We start from the raw sequence: 20,921 nt of genomic DNA, 5'->3' as shown, positions 1-20,921 counted from the left end.
GAAGATTCAGTAATGCCACCGGGCCACTAGAGTCACATTTAGTATTCCACAACAGTAACTGTCGTAGCTTATGAAAAAGATGTAACAGCATCCTTTGTTCACCTAAAGAGGAGGGTACAGAGAAAAATCTGACCCCAATATATAATCAAATGCAATAAAAATTGCTCCAATCTATTATTAGTTTATTTAAAACCATGAGTAGCTCAAAGCAGTTGTTGTTTTTTAGCTGAAATAGACACATACTGTTTATTCCATTACAAAAATCTCAGATAATTCAAACCTTACTCATTCAAAGTTTTGTGAGTAATGTTTGTAGGTGTGTCCATGTCACATGACGCTCCTGGTTTTTAATTTCTTTTCTCTTGATATATTCAGAGCTTGTAATTTTATTTTCCACAATTCAGTTCACACAAGTTTTAAGGGCACAACAATTGTAGAAGATAAAGCTTGCTTGTGTTTTTCTCATGTCATTGATAGTAAACTGGAGTCACAAAATCTTGCTGAGAATGACAAGGAATAAGAGGCAAGGTTTAGCAACCAGAGATCTGTTAGCTTCAAATCTTCACTCAAATCAGTGATTAATTCCATTTCCCCATAATTTTCTCTTGAAATATAGACCAAGTTCCTGCCTCTGTTTTTCAGTACCTGCAGTGAACTTGAGTATAAAGATCTGGGTGATGTTTTGTATAGCGCTCTGGGTAGCAGATGTCCAGATTCAGGTTACTTTGCTCCTTAGACCTGTCCTCAGCTCAATGTTTGTGTTGAGCTGCCTGTGTTGAGACTATTTATTTTTTTTAAATTTTTTTTAAAAGATTATAGTGGACTTTAAATGTTGTGTTAGTTTCAGATGTACAGCAAAGTGATTCAGTTATATATATTCCAATTCCTTTTCATTGTAGGTTATTACCAGATACTGCGTAGCGTTCCCCATGCTAGACAGTAGGATCTTGTTGTGTATTTTATCTGTCGTATCTGTTAATCCCACACTCCCAGTTTATTCCTTGCCCTCTCCTTTCCCCTTTGGTTACTGTAAGTTTGTCTGAAAGTCTGTTTCTGTCTTGTATTAAGTTCATTGTTTTTTTAAATTCCACATATAAGTGATATCACAAGATACTTGTCTTGGTCTGACTTACTTCACTCAGCATGACTGTCTCTATGGCCGCCCATGTTACTGCAAATGGCATTGTTTCACTCTTTTTTTTTTTTTATGGCTGAGAGGCTATTTTTGATAATACATTTGTGTTTTGTCCAGTGAGCAACCAGGCAGAGAGACTGCTGGGACAGTTAACTTATTTAGCGTAATTACAAGATGTGAATAACAAGTTCTTTTTTTAAATAAAAAAGGAAATGAAATTAAAAACAAGATGTCAATTTAATCTGGGAGACTTGAAACGACAAGCTTGCCCCTTGTCAATTTCGTTCCAGTTCACCAAGTCTCGACAATCACAACAGCAGAGCGAAGGAGGAGAGGGTGTCCCTCAACCCCTATTAACCCTCCTGGCGTTTGTGAGTTTAATCTGGGCTCCAGTATTATTTTAAAGGGTTTTTATGTTCAGATTCCTGCTTATATTGAGAGAGATTTTTGTAGATATAGATCTATTTGATGTTAACCAAATAGCATATGATTGCCATAAGGTAATTTATAGGGGGAAAAAAAAAACCCAACTTGAATCCTTAGGTATTTAGATAAGTGTACACAAGTAAATTTGAGGTCTAGAACTAAGCCCTGTCTAAACACAACTTCATGAGATTTTGATTTGGGCAGAAAAATTATAGCTGCTGCTTGCTCAAAACATTTTTATGTTAAGACAGCCTCACCAGCTTGACTGTTCTTTCCACCTTCTCTGTCCTGTTGAGTGCACCAGGACAAGGGTGATAAACCCGACTCAGGCAACTGTTGTAAAGGAAATTGAAAGCCATGTAAATCCAAGGTTTATATTAACTGCTAAGAGCTTAAGCACCAATCATCAGTGCCTACTTAGAAGCCTGCAGGCTGCGCATCATACTCAAAAACTAACAGGGAAAAACACCAAGGCACATTCTTGCATCACATAGAAATCATACATTGGTCCTGAAAGTGTTTTTAGTGCTCCATGGAAAAAAGAAAATTCAATTTTGCCTTTCAACAAGTTAAGTAATTCCAAATAGAAACATATTTTTCCCTTAAAATTTTCACATCTTGGGACAGAAACAATCATAATGACTATAATTTGAGGCAGACAGTGGACGAGATCTTCATGTGTGTGCTTTTCTTAGTCTTCATAACAACCCCACAGGGTTGTTTTTATCATCTCCCTTTTACAAATAAATAAACAAGGGCTCAGGTGAGTAAGGAGCGGCCAGTTCAGTTCTCAAATCCTGTCTTTTGTAATTTCACTCTACTTCTCTTAGGAATGGTATTCCAAAGGCAAGACATTTTTACCTTCATGACCCCGATCTGTATCTTGATTTATTAGTCTTCTTTAAATGAGAGAGACTAATAAAAATGATCAGTTATGACATTTGACTTTATCCTGACAGCATGCCATCCTGTTGACACTAGGTTGTCCTTTACCTTGACTTGGGTCTTTCTTACCTCCTGTGGCCTCATTTGAACTCACAGAAGCTCATTCTGTTCTGTTATCTTTTCCCTCTCTCGCTGAGTTTTCTAATGTACCATCTTCAACAAAAGTTATAGCAGGCTCACATCCATGAAAAGTTGTATGCACACTGAGATATAAATCTAATGAATTTTTAGGTAAACTTTTAACTAAAATATAACTTACTTATGGTAAAGGGCACCAACTTATGCATTTACAGCTCCATGAAGTTTCACAGAGTTAACCACCCATACATATAACCAGCACCCAGATCAAGAAATAAATTATAACCAAACTAGTGATATTTTAAATGCTAAAGGGGTTACTCTTGTCTCAAAGTGCATGTAAATAACCTTTTTGTGAAGGTAAGGGTGCACTTGAAATGTGTTTCATTATGCTCCACTGTGTTTTATGCACTGATTTTTCAGAACTTACGTTTTCTTAAACCCATGATGCATTAAAGAGGAGCCATGGCCAGGTACCAACATCAGAGTTCACAAAGCACATCTTCACGCAAATAAAAAGAGAAGGCATCCCACAGAAATGTGAGCAGAGCAAGCAGTTGTCATTACACAAAAGAGGCAAGAGACGAAAGCCGATCGACTTTACGGTAATAATATAAAGACAAACAGAAGCAACAATGAAACACTTTCCCCCTTGCAGTGTTTGGCAGATACTTTAAAACTTTGATGTCATCAGGCATGGGCAGTGATGTGCAGCCATGGGGTCATTCATCTACCCCTGACGGTTATGTAATTCAGTAAAAACACTTGAGAATAGGCAAAACAAATTTTAAGTAAACAGAACTTATGTTGAACAATAATAAGCAACAGACATGAACACCTTTCCCATTCCAGCCTCACATCAAAACCCAGCATCAGACAGCTCGTAGAGTGCTTTCTCCTGGTTATTAAATTAAAAACCATCTTCTTGCAGTAAACACCTAGGAAAGACATTTCTTGTGGATTTGTAACATTTGCTTGTCTTCAAGAAATGACCCCTTTAAGGAAGATTTTTCCTCTTTGCTCACAGGTGGATCCTTGTTTGCTACTCGTGGTAGAAGAAAGTTTCCAGTAAAAGCCTGCTGGCTTTGTAGTTTAGTTTCTCAATTGCTTCTGAGTATGGAGGATTAAATATATTACACAAACTGTTTTACATTTGTCTCCATCCTTTATCGTTAGCTTTCATGTCACCAGTGGCAGGTTGGTGGCTGCTATTGCATTGGACACAGCAGGCGTTGTTTCCATTAGAGAGCGTGAGGCGGTTCTCCTCTCTGAGGGAAAAGCGCGTATATTTCCAGGTGCCGGGCCCCACATGTGGACAGTCTTGTTATGTTTCTGTGATGAGTCACAGAGGATGTTACAGGTGGTGCAGAGTGATGCTTCACAGAGTGAAAAAAATACTGATGGAGCTGAGGTCTAGGATGAATATAACGAAGTGACTGGAACGAATAGATGAGTCTCAGTTAAATACCTGAGGACCCAAACTGCCCTAAGTTCCAATTGTACCACTTAGTTTTGGATGATCTCATAAGACTCATTCTCTTATGCCAAATGGTTTCTTTTCTTAATGATTTTTAAGTCTCAAGATTTGCACATAGATTGTGGAGTAGTGCCCAAACGTGACCTACATTAGAACCTCTGGGAAGCCGTGATAAAAATGTCCTAGTCTAAACTACTTGTGGAGGATCTGAGGGTGCAGCCCGGTCATCAGCTTATAAGAAACTCTCCCGGAGATTCTCTTTTTAATTTATTTTATGGTTTTTCCAGTTTTGTTGAGATATAATTGATGTATTATGTTGTGTTAGTTGAAAGTGTACAACCTTCATAATGATCTAGACAGGTTTATATAGAAAAATGTTTGCCACAATAAGTTTAGTGAAAATCTATCACCTCACATAGCTATAATTTTTTTTCTTGTGATGAGAACTTTCAAGATTTACTCTCTTAGCAACTTTCAAATATACAACATAGTATTGTTGTATATTGATCCCCAGAACTTATTTATTTTGTAACTGAAAGTATACCCTTGGATCTCCTTTACCCATTTTGCCCACCCTTTACTCCCTGCCTCTTTCAACCACCAATTTATTTTCGATACTTATGAGTTCAGTTTTCCTAGATTCCTTATATAAGTGAGATTATATAGTATTTGTCTTTGTCTGTCTGACTTCAGTTCACTTAACATAATGTGTGGAAGGTCCATCTATGTGAACCTCGGTTGGCTAGGTTGTTCCAGTGTCTTGGCTATTGTAATTTACATTGCAATGAACAGTGGTGTGCAGGTATCTCTTCCAGATAGTGATTTCATTTTCTTCACATATGTACCCAGAAGTGAAATTGCTGAATTGCATGGCAGGTTTATTTTTAATTTTTTGAGGAAACTCTATACTGTTTTCCATCATGACTGCACCCATCTACATTTCCACTAACAGTATCCGAGGGTTCTCTTCTCTCCATATCATCAACACTTGTTATTTCGTATCCCCCTGGTTAGCATTATGCTTTCCAAAACCTGCAAACTGCTTCAATACAACTGGGGCAAGCCTCCACATATAATTATTGTGGAAAAGTAAAATTATAAAGTTTTTGACTTTTACAGTTCAAAAGAAACTTAAACATCACTCTTCACAGAAAGAATCCAAAGGCCAGCGGTTAAGTGATTGGCACCCTCTTATCCAATGATATAATCATGAAGTCAGAGAGAAGAAAATGCTATGACCAACAGCTCAGAGCTTAGTGACGCTTCCACTCTTCATCTCTGAGTTAAAAGATGTGCTGACATTATATTGTGTTTAGAGTTCTCTCTCTTTTTGGTGTTATAGTTATTTAGTGCACAAAGCAAAAATTTAGAACACATGAACATCAAGAAAGAATTAATAAGATGAATTTAACAGACAGTTAATAAGATGAATTTCAACTTCATCTCTGAGTTAAAAGATTTTATATTGTATTGTGCTTAGAGTTCTCTCTCTTTTTGATGTTATGGTTATTTAGTGCACAAAAGAAAAATTTAGAACACACATTCATCAAGAAAGAAAGAATTAATATTTTAGTTTATTTCTCTGAGGTTGTTTTGTATTTTATACATACTTTATTTTGTATATACCACAGTTTACATGAAGTTTTATATCCTGCTTAGATTTTTTTAAGTTAAATTATGGTAAGCTTGGCTTTACAGTAACAATAAGCACTTAGTAAAAGTCGTTTGATATTGATACCAAGTTTGTCAGTGTTATAGGAGCTGCAGTGGTTGCTAAGAGAAACTGATACTTTGTTCCCATGGGAACCATCGTTTTACAATGAGAAATATAGACTCTTTAGATTCAAAGGATAAAAACTTGAGTCTGGGATGGGAGCTATTTCACCTGCTGGAAAACTGTGAAAATTACCAATCTGTAATTGGTGTAGTGTTTTCCACTGGACATTGGCTCTTAACTTTAAGTTAAAGATAATTAATGGTTTTGAGTGAATAGGGGAAAAGTTCCGCTCAGAAACTGAGGATCAGAATGAGGTGGAATTGACAACTGTAGTTTGTAAACTTAGTGACAAACCATTCCTGGATGGAACTATTCCCTGAACCCCACTTTGAGCAGCAGTAATCCTTACAGTGGCTCAAGTTCTGCCTCTGTGGGTTTAAGGATAAAAAATATTCCAAAAAATCCCTCCAAATTCCAGGAAGCTCCAAAAGGCAAAACTTGAATCTGACATTTACCGGAAACTGTTCACATACCATTTACATCGTATTGGATACTACAAGTAATCTAGAGATGATATAAAGTATATGGAGGATGTGAGTAGGATGTATGCAAGTACTATACTATTTTATACAAGCATGTGAGCCTCCGTACAACTTGGTGTCTAGTGTAGGTCCTGAGACCAGCGGCCCTCAGATACTAGGGGGTGACTCTGTTGCCACAGGCAGTCGGTTAACTGCCTTACCTTCTCTGTCTGACTTCTTTCCTCTGCTGGTGTTCCCTGCGTTTCAGGAAGGGGGAAAAAAAATAAAAAAAAAAAATATATATAGATATATATAGATATATAGATAGAGATAGAGAGAGAGAGAGAGAGAGAGTATTTGAATGCCAGTCATTGTTTCAGAGTCTGCATCTGAGCACACACAAACTAAGACACATGCTGAAAAACCCAAAGAAAGGTGATGAGGATAAAATCTACTCAAGGGGACTTTCCAGAGAGATGGAGTCACCGCTGGAAGATACATGTTCACACACTCACACAGTTGCTCACATACTGTCAGGGATGAATGCTATGTTGTGATGGACGTTATATCACATGCTCCTCCACCCCAAATTAAATACTTATTATCCCAGCTTTGGTGGTTCAGGCAGGAAAGAATCTACTGCCATGTGGGAGACCCAAGTTTGATCCCTTTGTTGGGAAGATCCTGTGGAGAAGGAAATGGCAACCCACTCCAGTATTCTTGCCTGGAGAATTCCACGGACAGAGGAGCCTGACGAGCTACACAGTCCCTGGGGTTGCAAAGAGCTGGACACACCTGGGTGATTAACGCTTTCACTTTCACATCCCAGCTTTGGGGAGTCCTGTCGGCAGACAGCTGTCACTGGTGACAGTGCTTCAGGATTTGTTTCGACCGAGGACAGTCATATCTCCTTTCTGGGATGTCCCCATGCAAGGACAGATCCAAGTGGGGCCAGAAAGCCCCAGCCCTCTCAACTCAGCTGGAGCTCTGAAGGGTCATTCCACCTTCAGAAGCGCCGCTGTGGTCAGGTGAGACAGTCCTTTGAGACCGGGGGGAGGGGGCAGGGTGATGGGGGTGCTTGACTCTTCCCCGCCGCGCTCCCTGCCCACACCCCCGGCTCCTTTCCTTCCCTCAGGTGATCCTAGGAGCAGCCCCAAGAAGCCTGCTGTTCACTGATCTCCAGCTCAGAGTTTGTTTATCGGGAAAATCAACCTAGACCTTATTCAAGATTGTAAGGAATACAGCTCACAGCAAATAGATGGGGAAACAATGGAAACAGTGAAAGACTTTATTTCGGGGGTCTCTAAAATCACTGCAGATGCTGATTGCGGCCTTGAAATTAAAATACACTTGCTCCTTGGAAGAAAAGCTATGACAAACCTAGACAGCATATTAAAAAGCAGAGACATTCCTTTGCCAACAAAGGTCTATCTAGGCAAAGCTGTGGTTTTTCCAGTAGTCATGTATAGATGTGAGAGTTGGACTATAAAGAAAGCTGAGCACCAGAGAATTGACACTTTTGAACTGTGGTGTTGGAGAAGACTCTCGAGAGTCCCTTGGACTGCAAGGAGATCCCACCAGTCCATCCTAAAGGAGATCAGTCCTGAATATTCATTGGAAGGACTGATGCTGAAGGTGAAAATCCAATACTTTGGCTACCTGATGTGAAGAGCTGACTCAGTGGAAAAGACCCTGATGCTGGGAAAGATTGAAGGCGGGAGGAGAAGGGGACGACTGAGGATGAGATGGTTGGATGCCATCACCGACATGATGAACATGAGTTTGAGCAAGCTCTGGGTGGTGGTGATGGACAGGGAAGCCTGACGTGTTGCAGTCCATGGGGTTACAAAGAGTCGGACATGACCGAGCGACTGAACTGAACTGAACTGAAGGAATACAGTGGAGACCAAATAAACTTCCTACCCTCGTGCCTGTGTGCATAGCGCTGTCGTATCTGACTCTCTGTGACCCTCTGGACTGTAGCCCGCCAGGCTCCTTTGTCCGTGGGATTTCCCGGGCGAGAATACTGGAATGGGTTGCCATGCCCTCCTCCAGGGGATCCCTGACCCAGGATTCAAACCCACATCTCCTTCACTGGCAGGGAGGGTCTTTGCCACCTGCCACCTGGGAAGCCCTTACCCTCACATTCTGTTAAGAAGGAATTCGAGTTCTAGAGCAAGTGTCAGCAAACTTTTTCTGGAAAAGGCCAGATGGCAAATATTTTCGGCTTTTGGGCCATATGGTCTCAGTCACAGCCATTCACCTCTGCCCCTGTAGCATAAAAGCAGCCTGAGAAATACGAAAATGAATGGGCATGGCTGTTTATTGCTGAAACGTTATTTACAGAATAAGAGATGGGTTGACTTTGGCTCATGGGCTATACTTTGCTGACCTCTGTCCTAAAGCACAGCTAACAGGGAGACTAGTAACTAAACAAGAATATCTCCGATGGTGATAGTGCCAAAAAAGAAGCCAGTTAGGGTGATGTGATCAAGAAACGCTATTAGTTATTTTAAAATTTATTTTAGCTTTTTTGAATAAGAAATATATTCACATGATTCAAGAAGCAAAAGTATCTCTTTATGCATATATATCCTGGTTCACTCTGACCCTAGTGAAACGATCTTATTTACTGCTTTTGTGTTTCAATATGTCTTAATGTGAATATAAGCAATTACCAATATGTATCTTTATCTCCCTTTTCATGTAAAGGCAGCATTTAATACATTTTGATATATTCAAAACAGTTATTTAGTTAATGTGTCCTAGGTCTCACCAAGGTCATCCCTATTTGTGTTTCTGTAGTGAGTACTGTTTCTAATATGTACTGTTCAGACTTTCAACTAGCCCACCCACACTGGGGAGGGCAGTCTGCTTTGTTCAATCTCCTGCTTCAGATCTCATCCAAAAACAGCCTCATGGGAATACTCAGAATAGCATTTGATCAAATAATTTGCAGCCTGCGGCCCAGTCAAACTGACGTATAAAATTAGCCATCACATCTATTAATGGACCAAGTGTTGCTGCCGCAAGTCATGTTGTAGTGAATAACCTTGCATATATATCATTTCATAAGGGTACGGATGAATCTCTATGTAGGATAAATTCCCAGAAGTGGGATTACTGGTCGGAGCAAGTAACTCTGGCAAGGCTTGCCCCACTGCCATCCACTAGATTTAGTCTAATTGGCAGTCCCACCAGCATATGTGTTTATTTCCCCTACAGCCCTGTCAACAGTTATATTATTAAACTGGTTTCATTGTGAAGCTTTAATTTGAATTGAACTTTATGAGTGACGTTGCAAGTTTTCTCATATGTATTTCATTTGTATTTCCCCCTCTGTACATTTTTTGTTCATTACTTTTGTTCAGTTAGACTGTCGGACTTTTCTCGATTTCTTTTTTTTCTTTTAAACAGTTTTTAAAGCAATTATTTATTTCCTTTTGGCCACAATGGGTCTTCGTTGCTCTTCAAGTTCTCCCTCTAGTTGCAGTGAGCGAGAGCTATTCTTCTTTGTGGTCCTTGGGTTCTGAGGCAGATTCTTATCCAGCGCCACCAGGGAAGTCCTTCTCAACTTGGGAGACTCATGGAAAGTTAAGCGGCTGGCCTCTCTGTGATTTAGGTTGCAAACATTCTCGGAGTTTGTCACTTGGGTTTCCTGTGTATGTTGCTTTTGTATCAATATGTATCAGCCTTTTCTTCTATGGCTCCTGGATTTTGAACCCTGACTAAAAAGGCTTTTGTAGGGTGCTTTATATGGAGTGCTAGGGGCTTGATAGAGACACCCCAAGTTCTTGCTTTTGTGTTAGGGAAAGTTTGTAGAAAAAGTGCTAACTCCTTGAGGCAGCCCCTGTGGAAAAACTAGAGTGTACAGAGCTGAACCCAAATGAGAAGGAAAACTAAAAATGTGTTTTGAACCAGTGTGAACATTAAAAATGAGGTAAAATAAACAGTATCAGAGAATCACACATAATGAAAGTAATTATATTAATGCTGGACTGGAGAAATAGAATTTTTTTGTGTGTGTGGGGGGGTAGAAAAAGTTATGGGTTTTTAAGATTCCTCCATCTGAACTGGGAATGCATAGACTTGATACAAGTTTTGATAAATACAGCCTGACTAATTTAAAATTGATTTTAAAATCTTGCTGTTTCATCTTCATCCATTGAAAAGCAGGTTTGCTTATCCTGGTAGCCTTTTATGGTACTTGAATAGTGGTCTGACTACTTTTAGAAATGAATAATGGATTAAAAGTACACGTTGCAGCTTACATTAGTTACTTTTGTAATGCAAAATAGAAGCATGATAATGTACCATTCAGCATGCTTTAATATGATTTATACATACACTACACAGCATAAGTAATTCATTATGCCCTTCACAGTGCATTTCCTGGGTACAGAAGCTTGTGTTTACCCGTATTTCATCTCATAATCGGGTTGTCTAATGGAGGGTGTCTGGGACCGTGAGTGATTCTGCACTCCACTCGCAGTGACTTTAGGCAATACTTCTCCGGGCCTGGGTGTTTGTAAAAGTGAGTGTCTCACACCTTGTGGATCCAGCACAGAAGAAGGGACTGTGGACTGATGACTTTAGGACTGTAAACGGCTTAGAAGTCTGGAATTAAACAGGCTTCCCTTTGTTCATTATCATTCCAGGAGTTATCCTACTTTGGAAATAATACGCTACCATGGTCATTTAGTAAGGCAACAGCTCATTTCTGTACATCTGGAAAGAAATCCTCTTTTTCTTTGTAAACAGTGTGCCTTGTCACATAATGTATTTTTTGATTTGCAAAGTATGGATTTACCGAATGGCATAGTAATAGCTCTGGACATCAGTTGCCTTGAGCCAATTGTATTCTGTTTTTAGAATAAGCAGGTCCAGATTTGATGGAAGCTTGTGAATTGGAAGTGGAGGAGTGGTTCTAGGAAGTAGGCCTGCCTCTAACATTTGTGGAGCCTAGGGCAACAGTACAAATGGAGGCCACATACCATATGTTTAAATATTTAAATGGTATAGATCAAACTAACAGACTGTTAAATAAAATATGTTCTATCCTTTTACCTTGACAAATATATCTTCATAATGACCTAGAAGACCAGGTTTGAATTTTAGATTACTCTGAAGGTCTCAGAAATCTTATAAATCACATTTCTCTCTCTTTTTTTCTCTACTGCCTGATGGTCACCAAGATAGCGACTAGTAACTGTCTCCAGACTGGAATTTGAACGCACACATCCTGAGATATGTTTTAACCTCTCTACCCATTTGTGATATGCAAATCATGTTTTTCTTTTTTTTTTTTATAACGCTGATGACTGTCTCTATGAAAATAAGGACCATTAGAATAACTGAAACCTCTAAAATAGTGAGATTTGTGCCTGTTATAAATACTTTGACACAACTGGATTCTTTTGACAGTCTAGATTTTGACCTGGTCTATTTAAATTCTGCTGGGAACATAATTTTCACATCAAACTTCCATTGCAAATTGTATGATGAGCAAAATATGCAGGTTTTGCCCACCAACTTATTTTTTGCCTGACACATAAACTGCTATTTTAGATTCAAAGAAATCTTATTGGCCAAATAGATCTAATAATGGGAATGATATAATAGAAAAATTTATACCCATAGAGAATGCACCTTAAGCAGTTTTATTTTATAGCTGATATTTTTATTTTTGCTTGGGTATACTATTCTTGTTTGTCAAGACTCCACTTTCTTTGTTAAAATGTAAAATGCATATTGGGCAAATGCTCCAGGGCAATTTGCATAAAAAGTGATGACAAAGAGCAATTAGTACTTCATTATTATGCAGTGAAATGCTACTTTGCTCGAAAGTGACTGTAGTTTCTCCCCCTAACCCCCCTTATAAATCTGGTACAGCATTGTTCTAAAAATAGTACTTAAGAAACCTCTGTTTGTAAATCAGGATCTTTGACTTTCTGCTAGAAATCCAGTGGGGGAGAAAAGCAAGCACTAAATAAAGTTATTACCCCAAATCTTCATAATGAAAAAACAAGCACCAGAATTCTGTTAGGTAAGACAGGTCAGAATTTACTGTCTCATCAAATTAGACCTGTATCTTACTTTACCCCATGGGATCAGCTTTCAAAGCAGACTTAGATCATACATCGATAGCAACATTCCCCCCCGCCCACCCCAACACACACTCAGTAACAGGGTCATGCCACACGCAGCTACACAGCAGAGAAGAAACAGTCCCAAGGTATCTCTAGTTAGGAAGGCTTGATTTCTGAGTACAGATTTCATTACCATGAAATTCCTTTAGGGCAAAATAAAGTGCATCAAAGAAGCAGTGTTGAGAGGCAGACTTTGTAAATGTTCACCCCATCACCTGTGTTACCAGGCTCTGCCTGTCTTTAATTTGCAGGAAATGCTCTTTTTTTTTTGGTCTGCTTGTTTCCTGTTGCGCTAACATAATATCTAAAACTCTGTAAGCCAGCATATGCCAGCATTGCATGTGTGTGTGTGTGTGTGTGTGTGTGTGTGTGTGAGAGAGAGAGACAGAGAAGGAGATGACCAAGTAACTGGATACTGGCAGGATGAAAAGGAAGCATGGAAAATTACCAGCATGGGTGTGCATGGCTCAGTAATGTCTAACTCTTTGCAACCCCACGGACAGTAGCCCTCCAGGCTTCTCTGCCCATGGAATTCTCCAGACAAGAATACTGGAGTGGGTTGCCATTTCCTCCTCCAGGGGATCTTCCTGACTCATGGACTGAACCCACCTCTCTTGAGTCACCTGCACTGGCAGGCGAATTCTCTACCACTGTGCTGCCTGGGAAGCCCTCAGTTCAATTCAGTTCAGTTGCTCAGTCCTGTCTGACTCTGCGACGCCATGACTGCTGCACATCAGGCTTCCCTGTCCATCACCAACTCCCAGAGACTACTCAAACTCATGTCCATTGAGTCGGTGATACCATCCAACCATCTCACCCTCTGTCTTCCCCTTTTTCTATGCCTTCAGTGTTTCCCAGCATCAGGATCTTTTCCAATGAGTCAGCTCTTCACATCAGGGGCCAAAGTATTAGAGTTTCAGCTTCAACATCAGTCCTTCCAATGAATATTCAGGACTGATCTCCTTTAGGATGGACGGGTGGGATCTCCTTGCAGTCCAAGGGACTCTCAAGAGTCTTCTCCAACACCACAGTTCAAAAGCATCAATTCTCTGGTGCTCAGCTTTCTTTATAGTCCAACTCTCACATCATACATGATTACTGGAAAAATCATAGCTTTGCCTAGATAGACCTTTGTTGGCGAAGGAATGTCTCTGCTTTTTAATATGCTGTCTAGGTTTGTCATAGCTCTTCTTCCAAGGAGCAAGTGTCTTTTAATTTCATGGCCGCAGTCACCATCTGCAGTGATTTTGGAGTTCCAAAAAATAAAGCCTCTCACTGTTTCCACTGTTTCCTGAACTATTTGCCATGAAGTGATGGGACCAGATGCCATGATCTTAGTTTTCTGAATGTTGAGCTTTAAGCCAACTTTTTCACTCTCCTTTTTCACTTTCATCAGGAAGCTCTTTAGTTCTTCTTTGCTTTCTGCCTTAAGGGTGGTATCATCTGTGTATCTCTGGTTGTCGATATTTCTCCTGGCAATCTTGATTCCAGCTTGTGCTTCATCCAGTCTGGCATTTCACATGATGTACTCTGCATTTAAATTAAATAAGCAGGGTGACAATATACAGTCTTGACATACTCCTTTCCCAATTTGGAACCAGCCTGTTGTTCTGTGTCCATTTTTAACTACACACAGTTAGAATCCTCTCATTTCTTGACTGGCATACACATTCCTCAGGAGGCAGGTAAGGAGGTCTGGTATTCCCATCTCTAGGAATTTTCCAGAGTTTGTTGTGATATACACAGTCAAAGGCTTCGGCAATCTTGATTCCAGCTTGTGCTTCATCCAGCCCAGCATTTCTTATGATGTACTCTGCATTTAAGTTAAATAAGCAGTGACAATATACAGCCTTGACTTACTCCTTTTCTATTTGGAACCAGTCTGTTGTTCCAGGTCCAGTTCTAACTGTTGCTTCCTGACCTGCATACAGGTTTCTCAAGAGACAGGTCAGGTGGTCTGGTATTCCCATCTCTTTCAGAATTTTCCACAGTTTATTGTGATCCACACAGTCAAAGGCTTTGGCATAGTCAATCAAGCAGAAATAGATGTTTTTCTGGAACTCTCTTGCTTTATTGCTGATCCAGTGGATGTTGGCAGTTTGATCTCTGCCTTTCCTAAAACCAGCTTGAACATCTGGAAGTTCACCATTCACGTATTGCTGAAGCCTGGCTTGGAGAATTTTGAGCATTACTTTATCAGTGTGTGAGATGAGTGCAATTGTGTGGTAGTTTTAGCATTCTTTGTGATTGCCTTTCTTTGGGATTGGAATGAAAACTGACGTTTTCCAGTCCTGTGGCCACTGCTGAATTTTTCAAATTTGCTGGCATATTGAGTGTAGCACTTTCACAGAAACATCTCTCAGGATTTGAAATAGCTCAACTGGAATTCCATCACACCCACTAGCTTTGTTTGTAGTGATGCTTTCTAAGGCCCACTTGACTTCACATCCCAGGATGTCTGGCTCTAGGTGAGTGATCACACCATCATGATTATCTGGGTCATGAAGATCTTTTTGTATAGTTCTTCTGTGTATTCTTGCCACCTCTTCTTAATATCTTCTGCTTCTGTCAGGTCCATACCATTTCTGTCCTTTGTCGAACACATCTTTGCATGAAATGTTCCCTTGGTATCTCTAATTTTCTTGAAGAGATCTCTAGTCTTTCCCATTCTGTTGTTTTCCTCTATTCTTTGCATTGATCGCTTAGGAAGGCTTTCTTATCTCTCCTTGCTATTCTTTGGAACTCTGCATTCAAATGGGAATATTTTTCCTTTCCTCCTTTGCTTTTCGCGTCTCTTCTTTTCACAGCTATTTGTAAGGCCTCCTCAGACAACCACTTTGCCTTTTTGCATTTCTTTTCCATGGGGATGGTCTTGATCCCTGTACAATGTCACGGACCTCTGTCCATAGTTCATCAGGCACTCTGTCTATCAGATCTAGTCCCTTAAATCTATTTCTCACTTCCACTGTATAGTCATAAGGGATTTGATTTAGGTTATACCTGAATGGTCTAGTGGTTTTCCCTACTTTCTTCAATTTAAGTCTGAATTTGGCAATAAGGAGTTCATGATCTGAGCCACAGTCAGCTCCTGGTCTTGTTTTTGCTGACTGTATAGAGCTTCTCCATCTTTGGCTGCAATGAAATGGGTATATCTTCCCTTTTCTCCTTTGCCTTTAGCTTTACTTGTAACCCAAGGGGTATTTGTAACCTTTACTTATAGCCTGCTTTACTTGTATCCTAAGGGATCTCTCTGTCATAGGAGATTGGAATCAGCCTCTGCAATTTGGGTTCAGAGGCTCAGGGCTGTGGTACATGTCTCTGATTGGGACAGGGTATGTGGGGACCCTTAGATACATTGCTTCATTCAATGTATTCAGCCCAGATTTCATTTACCTTCTCCTTTGTTCCTCTTCTCAGGCCATCAGTGAAAACTCTGTAAGTTCACATAGCTTGTACCATTTCCAAGATGCATTGCCTAACCTGGAGGTAATGTATGATCATTTTATACACTGCCACAGATTCATTATTCATACAGCTTCCTATTAATTTTTAATGCCTCCAAGTTCCTTCTTATTTAACATATAATGCAGTTGGCCAGGCATCTATAAGTACTCTTCCATAGATCCCCATCTATTAACCAACTGATGAGATGGTACTCCTCTTGCCCATGGGGAGGACCCCTGCCTTGGGTCCCCACATTTATCCCTATGATTCGTATGGTTTTCCTTGCAGGAAGTCTGCAGCCTGCAATACTATTTGGATGAATGCCCAAGCCTGAACTCATTTCTTCCCTTCATGGTACTATTTTAGTCCATCCAGTCTGTAAGGTTGACCAGATATCCAAAGGAGCTCTAGAATTCTTATTTCTGGTATCCTAGAGCCAAGATTGTGCCTGATGCAGGAGACTGGCATGATCATGTAACACTGGCCAGCAAGTTATTACTTTTGTAAGACTGAATAACATTTGACCTGTAGAACGGTGCTGACATTGATTTGGATCCTCCTGGCTCTGCTACCTCCCAGCTCTGTGTCCTTAATTCAGTCTCTTATTAATTTCTCTCTGCCTCAGTATCCTTATCTATAGAATGAGAATGCTCAATAGCCTTGTCTTATATAGTGGTTCCCATACCTGACTTTGCAGCAGAAGACCCAGAGAGGCTGCTGAAAAAAGAAAAGTGCTTCTAGGCACACCTTCCCCCAAGTTTTAGATTCTGGGGTTGGAGCTTGGTATCTTTTTTTTTTTTAACTCCCACCAGACTATGGCAAGCAGCAAGGACTGGTCTTTATTTCTCTTAGGAGTCTCCTGGCTTTAAAGGCTTGGAAACTTAACATCCCAAACTCCAATGGCTGAGGCAATGAAGGTGTTGATGTGATGCTGGTGGAGAGTCTAGAGGGAAGAATTGAAGAAATATTTTCCTGCAATGCCAGTGCTGGCTTGGGTGTAATAACGAAGTGCCTGGTATCGCTCTGAGTGTTCCACACACATGGTTTTTGGTCAGTCTTCATGTCAGTCTCTTATTCTCATTCTCTAGATGGCATAACAGAATTAGAGAAATCACTGGAACAACTGGCCAAGGTGAAATGCTGATATTATTGACAGTTTGGGTAGAGGAGCTGAAAAAAGGGAGGGATTGCAGGTAAACCCATATTTTCAAAGTTGGCAGACAGGAAACATGATTGATGGCTTATTTGATTGCTTTGTTTTTCTCACTGATGCTGGTGGTGAGGGCTCCGGGCAGGGTGAGTGGCTATTTAGTTGTGACAGTGAGTTACCTGATTCCCCGAGAGACCTGAAACTGTCCCCTTGGAGGTCAGATGAGAGCTGGGGCTGGAGGTTGTAGATTTGGAACTCATCAGAGATGAGAAGGGCAGTTATGCGAGTGGGAGGTTAGTCGACCAACTTCCAGGACAGAGTGGAAAGCATTTTTTTAAGAGAACCAGCTTGAGAGGGAGAGCTGGGTGGGCAAGACTGCAGCATCAGCTCAGCAACTAAAAATCCCCATCCTCTGTGCAAGAGCTGTTCTATGATATAGTTTGGTCAGCAGCTCGGCTCCATATTTTCATCCACCAGGATGTTCAGATCAATACTCCCAGTCCTCATGATTTACTGAACCTGAATTTCTCTAACTGCTCCATTAACTCTTTGGAAAGGTTTCTCCTCTGTTAGCACTGGATCATGATTTTCCATAAAATTTGCCCTTGAGCAAGCAATTCTCTCATCATTCTCACCAGGGAAATGGTCTTACTTTCCCCCACTGCCCCCACCCCGCGTTCTCCATCCTTCCTCACTTTCTGGAGAGTGTTGTTTCATGAACCCACATTTTGCCTGATAATTAGTGTTTTTGAATAAACACTTGCTATTGAGCTTGGAATCAGCTGGGAGTTTTTGCTCAGGTCAGTCTGTGAGTTCCTAATCCTTCATGTCTGTTCATAGTTCCTCAACTTGGTTATTGAATGTAGGGTTTGTTTTGCACGGCAGACACATTTTGGTGCTGAAGAGTTTGGTGCTGTGGTCCCAGTCTCTGCATGTCCCGTCCTGCATTCGTGTTTGTGGTCTGTTTTCCTTGCATGCTGGGCACAGAGGGATCTGGTGGCCCGACACCTCGTAATAAAAGGTGAATTCACTCACAATGCACCCCTTTGTTCCAGGAAATATTTTGCTCCTCTGAACGTCAGCTTCAGTATCATGAAAAAACATTTGTCAAGCCCCCAATTGCCAGACTGCTGCACTCAGAAGTCCATAAAGAGAATTTCCCTGCCACGGTAAAGCTGTGTGTGATGGAGCCAGGCCTGGATGCAGGAGCAAATTCTATGGCCCCTCATCCACAGTGTCCTGTAATTTGACAGGAAAAATGACATCTTTCCAGGGATCCCAGCAATGCTGAGTTACCTGTGTGGGGGCGGGAGTGTGTGGAAACAGTAGTACCTGAAACAGTGATGATGGTTTAGACAGACACCCCCCAAAAGAGAAAGGGGAGCCAGCTATTTTACCCTCAGGAGGCTACAGCATCAGCCAGCATCACCCTCTTCAGCAATTTCCTGGAAGGGAACTTAACTGTTGATGTCCCTGCTAGTCCCTGCATTTGGGTAAGTGTCCGCAGAGCATTCTCGCCTGTTGGGAGCTGTTAATCCAGTTTGAGAGAATGCAAACACATAAATGAAGGCATGATGTGTGATCACATACGAGGCACAGACAAAGAAGTAGAAACACTTGAGGGGCAAAGGACGTATATGTGCGTGTGTATATGCATGTGTATATGTGTGTGCGCGTGCGTGTATGTGTGTGCGTGCGTGTGTGTGCATGTGCGTGTGTGCATGTGTGTGCGTGTGTATATGTGTGCGTGTGTGTGCATGTGTGCACGCACGTGTGTGCGCATGTGTGTGCATGTGTGTGCGCGTGTGCATGTGTGTGTATGCGTGTGTGCATGTGTGCGTGTGTGTATATATGTGTGTGCGTGCATGTGCGTGTGTGCCTGTGTGCATGTGTGTGCGTGTGTATGTGTGTGTGTGTGCATGTGTGCGCGCATGTGTGCGCATATGTGTGCATGTGTGTATGTGTGTGCATGTGCGTGTGTGTGTATGTGTGTGTGTGTGCAGACGCTGCACCATTGATAGGGAAATGTAAGCAGTAAATGGGTTAATTCCTAAAGTCCTTAGAGGAGTGTCCTGCCCTTAGTGAGTGCTGTGTGTGAGCCCTTTAAGTGAACGAATGCATAAAAAGAAACAAAATTGGCTCATGTGTAGTGATGGGGATGAGCCTAGAGTCTGTCATACAGAGTTAAGTCAGAAAGAGAAGATCAAATGTGGTGGATTCACGCACATGTATGAATCTAGAAAAACGGCACTGATGAACCCGCTCACAGGGTCGCAGTGGAGACTTGGAGAATGGACTTGGGGACGCAGGGTGGGGGGAAGGATATGCCGGGACGAACCGAGAGAGTAGCACTGACATCTATCCACTGCCGTGTGTGAGACAGGCAGCTAGTGGGAAGCCGCCGTATAACACGGGGAGCCTGGCTCACCGCCCTGCGAGGGCCTCGAGGGGTGGGAGGGAGGCGTCAGGGGAAGCGGGGGCACGGACACATGCAGCTGATTCGTGTTGTACCGCAGAAACTAGCGCCACGTTGGAGAGCTTATATTCCAGTTTTAAAAAGTGAACGGATGGATGAGTGAATGAATGAGTGGATAGATAATACACGATCAAGTTTAACCTAGGAAGGCTGGGAAAATGCCAAAGTAACTGGGTTTCTCCGTCTTCCTATAACAGGTTGACTGGGGCAGACTTGGAGTGGAAGTTCAAGGTCAGAAGAGGTTCAGGTGCATAGATTTGTCCCTGAAAGGCTGGCCCATCAGACCAGCCCGATGGAGAGACAGGATTCATCTCCAGGTATGAGCCACTCTCTGGCATGGCCCACTGACACACAGGTCATTCTTTTAGGACAATTCCTTAGAGGGCAGAGCGGGTGGGAGATGCCGGTTTGTTTGCTTTGATCCAAGCCCTGGGAACTTAACTCTCAAGGTAAGTGACCACTGGGTCCAGGTATATATATAGATAATGAAGGGGTGTTTTAAGTAGAAGTTCAATGAAGACCAAAGAATTGGTTGAAAGAGCTTGAACTTGTTCTCTGTCCTGAGATCGCACAAAGGCATGGATTTTGATGTCTGGCCACAGTGTCTGCCCACACAGGAATTGCTGGAAGCCTTTCCGGTCCTATACTCAGATGCACCGCGTTGATCTTGTCGCCAGCTTGTCTGCCTGCCGCTGTGGACATTTGCTTCTTGGCCTTCATCATAGCTTCCAGAGAGTTCTCAGGCTCTGCTGGCCTGCGGCGAGCACTCGAGCAAGATGTTTGGCTCTCTGAGCTCTTCACCTGAGTCCTCTTACTGTGTGGTTTCTCCTGGAGTCTTTCCCATACTGTGGCCACAGGAGGGCAGTTTCACACCCCTTAGGAGCCCCCTGCATCAGACTTCCGGATGGGCAGCGCTGAAATTCTTTCTGCATTGTCTTAGGGAGCACTCCCCAGGCAATAGGCCCTGAGAGAGTTACCGGAGGCCAGAGTCACCTCGACTCTCGGTGGTCAAGGACAGATGCTTCCGGCACCTGCTGGCTGAGAGCTCCACTGGGCGCCCAGGGATCCGTGTGCCCAGGGAGGCCCGGCGCCAGGCACCTGGGAAGCTTGAGAAGCTCATTCTCGGCTGGGACCACACCATCATGGGTTCCCGTGCAGCCACGTGGCACCCGCTCCGCAGCCTTCTATCAAGCTCACTGAGCGGACTATCTGTGCCGATATATGCACACGAGTTTGGGAAGGACAGAGGAGTGTGTGTGAGTGTGAGTGTGTGTGTGTGTGTGCGTGCACGCACAGATTTTCAAATGCCTTCCTCTGTACCTTGTTGGATACCAGAACCCCCTTGTCTGCTTTTAATATCACCAGTCCATGCATGTAACTTTTCCGGCTTAAAATTCACTTTT

General features: G+C 41.9%; 1 long non-coding RNA gene across 1 annotated transcript; it reads left to right on the top strand.

The window, feature by feature from the left end:
• The first annotated feature begins 7,084 nt into the window (after positions 1 to 7,084).
• LOC139039634 (uncharacterized) lies at positions 7,085 to 10,645 on the top strand. The gene is made up of 2 exons (XR_011492976.1): positions 7,085 to 7,327; positions 7,435 to 10,645. It is a non-coding gene; the product is annotated as an uncharacterized lncRNA (long non-coding RNA).
• Positions 10,646 to 20,921: the final 10,276 nt, after the last annotated feature.

Source organism: Odocoileus virginianus, chromosome 19 (assembly GCF_023699985.2).
Source record: "Odocoileus virginianus isolate 20LAN1187 ecotype Illinois chromosome 19, Ovbor_1.2, whole genome shotgun sequence".
In the NCBI taxonomy this organism is placed as follows: Eukaryota; Metazoa; Chordata; class Mammalia; order Artiodactyla; family Cervidae; genus Odocoileus; species Odocoileus virginianus.
This window is presented reverse-complemented; position numbering and strand designations above follow the sequence as displayed.